The sequence below is a fragment of the Apis cerana genome, linkage group LG15 (genome assembly GCF_029169275.1).
Source record: "Apis cerana isolate GH-2021 linkage group LG15, AcerK_1.0, whole genome shotgun sequence".
NCBI lineage: Eukaryota > Metazoa > Arthropoda > Insecta > Hymenoptera > Apidae > Apis > Apis cerana.
Genome location: NC_083866.1, coordinates 3,522,880 through 3,534,386, shown reverse-complemented (window position 1 = coordinate 3,534,386; position 11,507 = coordinate 3,522,880).

Below are 11,507 nucleotides of genomic sequence, written 5' to 3'. Positions count from 1 at the left end.
CTTTTTTACATATATCGTGAACACTGAAAAAGATCCCCGAGCTTTAAAGTAGTTTCTTTTCTAAGATTTTTGTTTTGACGAGTTGATTATATTATACATCAACATGGTATCCATCCCATCATTCTTCGGAATTCAACGAAAAACGAGAGTTTTCTCGGGTCATTTAATTCCCACGAGGAACGCGTCATAATGGTCTTTGCGCCACACCTGCTTAATATACGATCTTGGAAAAAGATCTTCGTTTACAGCTCCTCATTTTTCACTCTCGTTTGAGCCTATACTGACTCATTGAATGACTTTTGAATATTAGGTACTCATTATTTTTTTATGACAAGTTGGGATCATTTCAAAGATAAAATTTTAAAGCTAATGAAATCTTCGAGTGCATATGTGTTGATTTTATTAATTTTACAGGCGGAATTTTAATTTTGCTTCTAGTATTTTTTGAATCTGAATTTTGCGAAAAGAAAAACCATTGATCAAACGAATAACTCTGGCAATAGGTTATTCCAACAAGAACTCGTCGATTCTTTGTTCCAGTAGTTCTCAACCTATCTCAAAACAATAAAACTGTGTATTAATTTATAAAATATTTTCTTAGAATAATACATTCACAAGATCAAGACTCTCGAGAATTACTCTCAAATATATCGTCAGTGTTCGATATACAGTTTTAAAATATCCAAAATCGTTCTTAAAACTTAATACTCGATAATCAATTCGATTTCCAATTCGGTTTCAAAGGCGAGATACTTTATGAGGTTCCATTTGAAAATGTTCGAGGCAAAGCTCCTCTCTCACCGTTTACAATCGTTGCATGCAACGCGTACAAAAGGCAAAGAGACGCCAGCTCGAGCAAAGTCGGTCTACTACAATGGCGGTTGATTTTTTGCGGCATTGATCGCGCGGATTCCCGTCGGTAATCCTCCGTTCCTTGGCCGGTTGGTAATGAAGGCTCGCTTCTCAGAGGGTTGCTGCCTCCTTTTTGCCGACCGCGTGGGCATGAAGATGTAACCCAGCGCCGCAATAACGAAGGCGAATCGCGATACTCGGACAGATAGGTCTATGGTGATGAATGCTAGCAAGCCTGCAGCATGCCGCGCTATCAATGGGCATCTCTGCTGGCTACCTTCGTCCCGATTGCAAGTCATTCCTTCGACTGTAGGTAGACTTCTCTCTGTCGTGTATTTTATAAAGGCCAAACCATGGGATTTGATAAAAAAATTTGTTGGAATTGTTATTTTGGAAAATATTTATTCATTCGTATTATTTAAATAATCATCGAAATACTTTTGGAATGTAATTTATAGCTCGATATAGCTTCGATAATTTTGTCTTTATATTGACGTTAATGGACGATGGCCATCTTGATTTTGTTAACCTATATGCGAATGAAATTATTCGTAGACAGTGCATTATTAGGATTGATGAATATGGATTTACGTATATTAGCATGAATATGTGTGTAAATATAGATCGGTTTTAAAAGAAGATTATGCAACTTCCGAGAACATGCGTTGAAACATGTTTAAGGTGTGGTTGGATAAACGTGTCTCTGTTAAATGAAGTAACTTGGATTGAAGTTCAGGAACTAGATACACTAAAGCTTAATGTGGTAGATATTAAGGTTTTTTGAGAGGTTCTGATTAGATCATGATTGTTGCAAGAAGGATTTTAGAAGGATATATGTTGAGTGTAATTGAGGTGATCAGTGGAGAGATAGAGATTGGTTGATACCTCTTGTCAGACCTCTTTTAGTAGAATCGTTTAAGTTATGAGGAAGATTCCAAAGGATATGATGATTCTGTTTGGAGAAGAATGGGAATATCTTTGATATATCTTCGAGTTTGTCGTTTTCAAGGTCTGTTACGATTATGACGCTATGATCTGACCATTTTATGGGTCTATGAATATGGTCCCAGGTTTAATGACTCCAGAATTCCAAGATTTCACTCTATAACACCGTAGATATACGAAAACGTAATCTTACAAGATGAATTTACGAAAGTGTTTTTTTAATTTTTCTTGAATCGCGACCAACTTTTGTGATTTTCAAATAACTTGTGATTTTTTTCTCTCTATATAAGATGAGGAAAATCTGAAGAATTTTGTAATAAATAATATGATTTTTTTTACACAATTAGTAGCGCTATTTTCAAATTAATTAACAATTCTTTAAAAAGCACTTTCGTAGCTTTATGGAATCGATTTATGGAATCATAGAAAATTTGTTTATCACAGATTGTTGAGCAAGTTTCAAACATTACTTTCGCTTTGTATTTTTATTGCAATTTGATTTTTGCAAAAAGTAATAAAATCAAAAGCATTCATTTCCATTCTATTCTCGTATAAATACGCATACACTTTACGTATAACTTAAAAATGTACTTATTACGAAAGTTAGAAAGTGTCCGGAATAGTATTCGCTCCATGAACGATAATTAGTATCCAGTTGAGGCGTGATCGCAACATGCGATCGTTCTCTCGTTTACACTGTTCCAATGAATTAATATTAAATTTAAATAGAGGTTAGTGTTGGCAGAATATTTTCGAATCCCATAAAAAGTACATTGTACGTAAAAATATGTATATATATTTTGAAATATTCACACTTGGAAACTGTCTGCTACTTTCTTGCAATTCAAAACTGATTATAAATATTCCAAAAAATGCAACAATTGGTTGCTTTCTTAAAAAATCCATAAAATAGACAAAATACTCGTTTGACGCGATCACGCACCGTATTGTTAAAACACGTTGTAAATATCACTAACCGCGCATGCGTATCAAATTCACAGCGCTAACCGCGCCTCTAGCAGCGAAAAAGTGAAAGCCGCATCTTGATTCACGGATAGATCGTCGATCAGTGTGAAAATTGAAATTCTGTCCGTGCAGTGGAATAACTTCAAAAATTCGTATCTCGTGAACAAATGCATCGATTGAGACGTTCCTAGGCTGAATGGAACGAAAAGCTAAAAATGACGATTTTATTCTCGGCAACGTACCTTTTTTCGCAATAATAAATATTCTCCAGTATCTTCGAAACTCTTCAACTCGACGTATACGTGTATCGAGAGTAAAGTTTCACCAGTAGAGGCTTCAACTACTTGGCGTGGAGATTCTACCGAGTTTCCTGACCAAGTCTCGATGCCACGGCGGCAGTCACGCCCCGCGGCTTTAAACTGTTGGTAGACGTGGGAGCGGTTTGTTTTAGACACGGGTCTAATGCGCTGGCAAACCTGTAATCATCGACGGTAACGAATGGGTGGGATCGAATATATCACGGCAAACGAAACGGAATCGGACTGGCAGGGACGCTGCGTTCCATCCATTGGTACCTTTCGCCTCTGGCTAATAGTTTCTGCGCCTTTATCGCGCGTGAACATCGCGATTTAACGCTTGTCCAATGGAAATCGGGTCATTTTTTATTCCTCCGTTGTGTCGTCATGGTTTCGAATCTCTTTTCGTCGTTCTTTATTAAGCTTAAGCGATCGAATCGAGTTTCGATGGTCTTTATGATATATATATATATATATATATGTATATGTGTAGGAATGTCGTTAAAAGGTGCAGGGGAATAAGAATTTAGGGAATTTTAATCTAGTGATATTTGTTCTTTTTCTTCGATCTTCTTTATCCTTTGAAATAACGTCGAAGGAGAGATAGTTGCATAATAAAAATATTTTAGGGAATTTTGGGGAATTTTAATATAGTGATATTTACTTTTTGGTTTTCTTTATTTTTTTGGGGGAAATTTCGTTATTGGTTTCTAATTTGTTATATTTGTTATATTATTCCACCTTTAAATTTAAATTTGGTTGGATTTGCGTCAAACTATTCAATTTTAAATTATGGAAACACGGAATTAAAATTAAATAATTTAATCCGTGTCCTCTTGGATCGTATATGACCCAACAATTCTAATTAAAAATTTATAAAATGAACTAGTTGATATAATATCAAATAATAAATTAACTTCTACCGAGTAATTTAAAATACTATTATAATTTCCTTCAATCCAACATTACGAACAATGAAACTATAACATTTAATAATCTATAGTCAAATTTAATGTTAATATATTTTTTTTAGATCTATTCGATATAAATTACGACCTACGTTTCAATTGTCAGAATTTTCAATTTTCATTTTTAAACATATATATATATATATATCTACTTTATTTAATAATCTGTAAAAATGATCAATAATTTTATCCCTATTAAGATAAGATAATTTATGCATGATTGAACACAGGCCAGGGGCATTAGAAAATTAATTAGATATTAGCGGACAGAAAATGTTAGGAGAACCGATTAGGTACCAAGGATTCTTGGTGGACGTTAGCCGTAAATATTGGAATACTTGACTAGAAATATTAGAGAGATTAATTAGATCTCGTTTAAGTCCATGAATTAATTAGGCATTACTTGGGAATGTTGTTTAGCTTTGAAAGTGATCCTTTATCACTTTGCTTAGTTAAACGCGTAATTCAATGAATATAGAATTTCCAGTGAAAATGAATATAATCTTATACAATACAAAATATTATATATATATATAATTATTAATTTATAGTAATATATAATTACTTTTTTTTAATTCTCTGTCAATTTATATTGCGTATTAATAAGATTCTTTTTATGAGCAATTTAATAACATATTATTTTGTGGATTAAAGAGAACGGTATTATTATTATTCCAAGAAAAGTTATTGTAATATATCCATTTTCACGTTCATACAATTCAATAAAGTTCAATAATAATTTTTCATCATTATTACAGACGTGTAAAATTTATAAATTCATTCAACAATTTGAAATAAAATTTCACTTTGTTCACCGAACGATATAATCTAATATTGAAGAGGGGAGGGGAGAGGAATAAGAAAAATGGGAAACAAGGAGTGCGAGGACTCTAAAAGGGGCCAGGCAGAGGATAGTAATTTGCCGTTATGAATAGCACGAATTATACATCCCGGCTACTTTGTGGCTTTCCTCTCTCGGAGGTTTGGCCCCAAAACGATCGTGCTATTCATTAATAGATTTCTCTAAACCTTCTTTCTCTGCCAATTTTTTCCTTTTTTTTTTCTTTTGTAGAATACATCACACTGTACATCGTTCTAATAGAGATGTATTTCAATCCAGTTTATTAAATTTTAATTTATAAGAAAGAAAGAACAAATTGCATTATAGTGAATATTTGTACACAATTACATTTATTATAATATTCGTATTAATCAATTAACGAGCAACATCGTATACCAATTTGTACAGATATATACATACTTTCAATATCAAAGGAATACCTCCACTCGCCCAGTAGGGAGCTGCTAATCGTAAAATCGTCTCCTCGAAAAAATACCACGTTTTCTCCCCATCCACCCCCGTAGAAAAAAGAAGAAACAGACGATTCCGTCACAAGGCAATAGGTATAAAGGCAAACCCTCCGTTCGAAAAATCGATCGTATTTCCTTCTTCCATCCAGTTTTACAAGATATAATAAAGGGGTATTAGGCGAATCTTCGTTCCTCGAATTCTCGTAAGAAACGTAAAAAAAAAAAGAAGGAAAGGAAACATCCTCGAGATGGATAATTTGGAATCGGGATCTTTCGATACTACTTTTCGGCTACTTTGTGCTTCCGCCTACCTGGCTTATTCATTAATGACAACCGGCCATCCGCGATTATCAATGTCGCGATATTATTATCCTCCCTAAGCCCTTGACATTTACGACTCGGAAAGGAGGGCTGGCTTCCGAAACTCAGTCACGAATCCGCCCCTCCTCCTTCTCGACGACTTCTTTACGACTTGTGCTCGGAAATTACATTTTTCTCGGCCATTCGTGACTCTCGCTCTTACCTTCGGGCCACGAGAGAGATTCCTCTACGGGGAGATGAACGCTGTTGTTGCAACGCTACTATTCGACGTTAATTATATATGTGTATATCGAAACTCGTTTAATTGAGTTAAAATGAATTTTCGCAAATCTAAGAGATTAAATGTTGCGTCTCTTAATTTTTTAAACATGTATTTTGTAAAACTTTCGTTCCAGAGTACCCAGAGAGGCAAGCTAATATTTTCTAATGCTCCACAAATTATACACCGGCGGTTACGCGCAACGCCGCTCACGAACATCTCGTTAGCAAACTTGCAACCCTCGATTCCTTGTCGAATGCGCTTGTTACCCGGCAAACTACCGCGAAACCTTTCGGCCACAATTTGCTTTAATATTTCTCTCTCGTATCGAACCCTCATTTTCATTCTCTCTCACCCTACTTATTTTCTATGAAACGAGCTTTCAATTTCAACGCTCCTCTTGCGAGATTGTTATATCATATTTCTATGTATTGGGTTAAATTGAGACGAATGTTAAAATAGCTTTGGATCGAAGACTCGTTCTTCTCCTCTTTCTTCTTTTGAGCTGATAAATAACTGGCGAAAAAATAGCGGAGACGACAGTGGCTTCTGACAGGAAGCTATAATCGATCCCTTCCGAGTCGGCCAGGGGAATCAGTGGTTCTACGAGACAGCTGGCATCGAATTATCGGGTTCGGCGTTCGAAAATCGATGAAATTTGCATATCTGCTTGTTGTAACAGGTTGTCTCACCTGAGATGGTGTAAAAATCGGACGAGAATCGTTCCAACAATCCTTAATTTCGATAACGACCAACCACCCGTGTATTCTCACGTTCAATTTGAACGCTCTCCAAATACAAAGAATGAAGAGAAAAGAGGCGATCCATTGGTCGAAATGAATTTCCACGGGGATGATTCCCTGCCAATCGTCGAAACTTCGTGCCAGCTGTTATTCGCGAGAAGCTATTAATTTATTCGAGTTCGTCCTAAGTACGGTGTATAAAACACGCTTCGAGCGATGCACCGAAGCGATCGTTCGATCCGATACACTCGCACCAACGATGGGAGAGGGAGACGAGTGTATGCAGCACCACCGGTAAACCGTTGAAGAGGCGCGTTGTGTGGGTTGATTGCAGGGTGCTGCACGGTGTTTGCTTTATAAATCGTGGCCTGGTCCAGCTCCGCAGGAGAAAACGGAAGGAAGGAAGAAAGGAAGCCTGGCAGAGGAGCGATTGATATCGTTTCTGAAATTGGGTTATGATTTATCGGGATTTCTACCTGCGCCCTTCGGATTCGAATCGAGGGGGAGGGTGGCTAGGTAAGAAGGGGTGGTAAGGAGAAATTCTGAAATAAAAGACTTGGTATATCGTAATAACTCGTTAACCAAGAAAGTATTTTTGACTTACTTTCTCCTTTCCACTTCGACGCCTCTCATCGTTCAGATTAAAAATTCGTTATTAAAATTTAGAAGTGAATTCGACAACAGTCCAATCTTCCAATCTTGCAAAAATATCGATGTAAAGAAAAAACCCATAAATAAATAAGACGAGCTCGAAGACGCTTTTATACAACGTGTTCTTTTTTTTTCCTTTCTTGTGAGCCACGTCGACGCGCGGTCCAGTTTCCACCCCACGATACTTAGGTAATAACCCGGTAATGACGGGCTCCGTTCGAACTTGCTCGCTTTTTATACGCGTTCGCGTGTACGGCAGAGCAAACACAAGCCAGCGTGGAAGATGATGATGATGATGACGACGATGATGACGATAATGATGATGACGAAGATGAGCGCCTTCACGCAATCCGCCAACACGGCGGATGTTCTATATGCACGGTTACATATTTAAATGTATATATATATATATATGTGTGTGTGTGTATCGATGGAAGCCGATGAAAATTCCATCAACACCGATTATTACCGTCCCTGTCACGTTGTATACGCGCATGAATATCCTAGGATATTTGTACTCGGGCAGAAATTAATTGAATTAATACCAATATATATATACCCGCGATATTTTATATATACCTCCTTCTTTATTTTTCCTCGTCAAGAGGATATGATTCATCGATTAATTTCCATCGACATGCAGGGAATATGCATATTTCAAGGGATCTCGTTGCGTCAGGTGATAATTCACAGTTTCGTTTGTGTGATTTTTAAGGGAACGGAAAATGATAGGGGAAGAATTTTTGTCTAATAAATTTGTAAAAATTGCGTTTTTCAGATAAGCGGCGGCTCGAGAGTATGAATTTTAGACGCCTGGCGTCGAGCAACCCGCCCGGTTCTTACTTTCACGCGGTTACTTTACAGTACTGTAAGTACTATGTGTCAATAATTTATCGTTGCGATATACGTTTAATTTTTGCCCCTCTTTCAAACGAAATTTTATTTCTTATTTGTTAATTGGTCCACCTGATTACATTATTTTATTTCTGTTCTTCATTTCACTCAGTTTCTCTTTTTTCAAATAAATTTTATTTGTGACGAAATTTGACCAAAGATCGATAAACGTATAAAAATTCACGAGATTAATTCGAAACAAAAATCGATTAATTACAAGTTACAAATCGTTCGTGAATAACGCTTGCAAGAATTACATATTTATGGATGGGAGTGTACAGAAGCCAAAGTTCTTTCTCCCCCTCTCTTGGCAATTTTTTCGAACGAGGGTAAAGAGAGGGTAAAATCATCTCGTGAACATTCAGGAATCCGTTCTCTCCAACCACGTTCGTCGCCCACGTTCGTCCATCTTCTCTTATTGGAGCGAACGTATCATTACGCCCGGGCAATTAATGCCCTCGGCCACGGGGCACCGGCGATCCTTAATTGCCGGCTAATTACTTTGTAATGCCGATCTATTAATCTCCGTGTAATATTGCCTATCGGATGCGTTTTAGACGTTTGCTTTACAAGCGTCGAATCGTCCCAAATAACGTTAATATTCAACGGCCGTATACCTCGTTTCACCTGCGAAAATTTCATGTTATCGTTATTGAATATGTATATATCTCTATGGTATTGGATATATATATATCTCTCTATAGTTTGGGATCGCGAACAGGATAAGATAGGATCTCGATTGAACAAAGAGGCCTGATCACACGGTTGATAAAAGTGATTTCGAATTTTTCTGCGATTCTATTCCGTTTTTTTGGGCTCCAAGGAAACAATAATCGATCGTAGAATCTTATGTGTTTTGATATTCGCACATAGGTCGTAGTGTAGGGAATTTTTGTTGCATCATCTAGGGAGCACTAAGTTAAATACATATATAACTAATATTACAATTCTTGTTAGATATACAACTTTTCTTTGTTCTAACAACTTTTGATCGTGATTTCAAATTTCGATTGGTATTAGAAAATTCGAAGGGGTAACTGCAGTTCTTGCAGTTACAGCAAGTAGTTGACTGCCACTGATCTGCAAGGTACCGCCCCCTTGTTTGAGAAACTAAGAGACCCGCCAGAGCATGCCTGCACGGTTTCTCCTATCTCCTTCTTTCCCTCGCCCTCTTTCCTCCCTCTGTACCCTTTTACTTTACCTTCCCCTCCACCTCCTCCTGTTTGGCCAGCAGGTTCTTTGCCAACGTTCCTCCCTTTCTTGCATCGGCGTTTGCCTCCCCCCGCTAGCTGGAGGACGTTGAAGAAGAAGAAGAAGAAGAAGAAGAAGAAGAAGAAGGTGTGCGCTGGTTCGCGAGGTGGCCGGTAGTTAGCACTCCATTACACATGGTTACCTATCATCAGAGCACGCCAGCCACGCGATTTGCTCCCCGGGCCCCATGGATATTCATGGACCGTAAGTAACCGTCTTTCACCGTGCGGTTCTTCCGTGTGGGACACGGATACTCGGGTGATAATCGATTATAATTGGCCGATGTGGAATCATTCTGTGTCGCTGACTTTTTTTCGAGGGGTGAAATTTTATCGTTCGTGGAAAGATTTTTGGAAGAAAAGATTCCAAGATCGAATCGTTGAGATTTTTTTTCGTGCGAGGGATGGGATCATGCTTTCTTGTGCAGATTTCTTTCTTCCTTCTCTTTTTCACACTCGGGATAGACTTTTGATATTCCTCGAGATTCTAATCGTTCTGTGAATTCTCAGAAGAGGGATACTTTTATTACTCGTGGAAAGATTTTGGAATTCGAAAGATTGAACGAGATAAGATCTTATTTTGGGCGATTTTAATAAATTCCTTTTTATTATTACTATTTTTTTTTTTTTTTACTTTAGATATCGAGAGGATCAAGTTCATTATAATTGCTGAATTTTTTTTATCAACTTTCATTTTTTGAATTATCTACCACTCGAAGAATAGGGAACGTGTCGTTGTTTTATCCTCCTCTTTCCTTTTATTCTTAATCGTACGAATATCAATTTAAGTTGATATTGCAAAACGTTAAATATTCTTGTTTACGTTTGAAGAAGCGGGAAAAATTTCGCTACCCACGACTGATCCGTATTTTAATTGATAATTGATATCTCTTCTCACGACTTTAAATCACGATTAAACAGGCGATTACTGTCCGATAAGGGTATACAGGTCATGAAATAGGAGGATATGGGAAACATCATTTTATCGCCAAGGAAGGAGGGAGGAGGGGTTTAATTGTCGGCATAATTAACGGCTGTGTGACGTGCGATGTAACGTGTTTAAACACTTGTACAGTTATTCACGGCTTATAAAAAACCAACGTTTTAATCTCTCGTTCCTTTTAATCTCTTGCAACCTGAGCGATATCGCGGAGATAATTGAAATCGAGCCTGGATAATTAGCCACGCTTGTTTACGGGATATTTTATCTCCCTCTTATCTCTTGGTTGGAAAAAAATTTACGCGGAGATCGAAAATTTTTGTCGCACGCTTGCCTTTTCCCCCATTCGTTTCGTAAGAGTTGAGAATTTTTAAAATTGGAAGGACGAATATTATTATTTTTTCTCGAAAGGAATTTTAAATACGATGTTTCCGAAAATGTTCAATAACTAGTTGTTACACGTTTCACCGTTTCCTGTTTGCACAAACTCTCTTTGATGATCAAGCAGCAATGATTTGTACAGGGAATAATTATAACACGAATATTGACCAGCAATGGAATCGAAATCCGCCGACAATTTTTTCAGAGAAATTTTTCAAATTTCGAATTATTTTCGAAAAGGAAAAGAAGGAGAGGAGGAAAAAATTCAAATCAAAAAAATCGAAATTAAAACGAAGAAAGGGGGGAGAGGAGCAGAGAACGCCGATCCGGTCGACCTTCCTCCTCGAAGGTCTCTGACCGATCCTCCAAAGATCGGCGGATGCTCTTCTCACGATTCCACCGCTTCCGCCATCCCTCTCCCCTCCCCCATCCCCTTGCAGGCGTTGTTTCGCGGCCGGGAGAAAAATCGAGTGCGAACACGGCCGATCAATTTGCCCTAAAGAGTCGTTAATTTTCGGTCGATGCCCTCCTACTATCTTCGTGCTTGTCGAAAATTATATTTCGCCGCGGAGGACGGTCTTGTCTCGGGGAGCCCGAGGAGGAGGTCCGCCGCACATAATAATCCCGATCGGGCCCCTTTAATGAGCCATAATGGGCCAGCAAGTATGCGTAATCGCCGATGATGGCCTCGAACATGATTCCTTTCCACCCCCCTTCTCTCTCTCTCTCT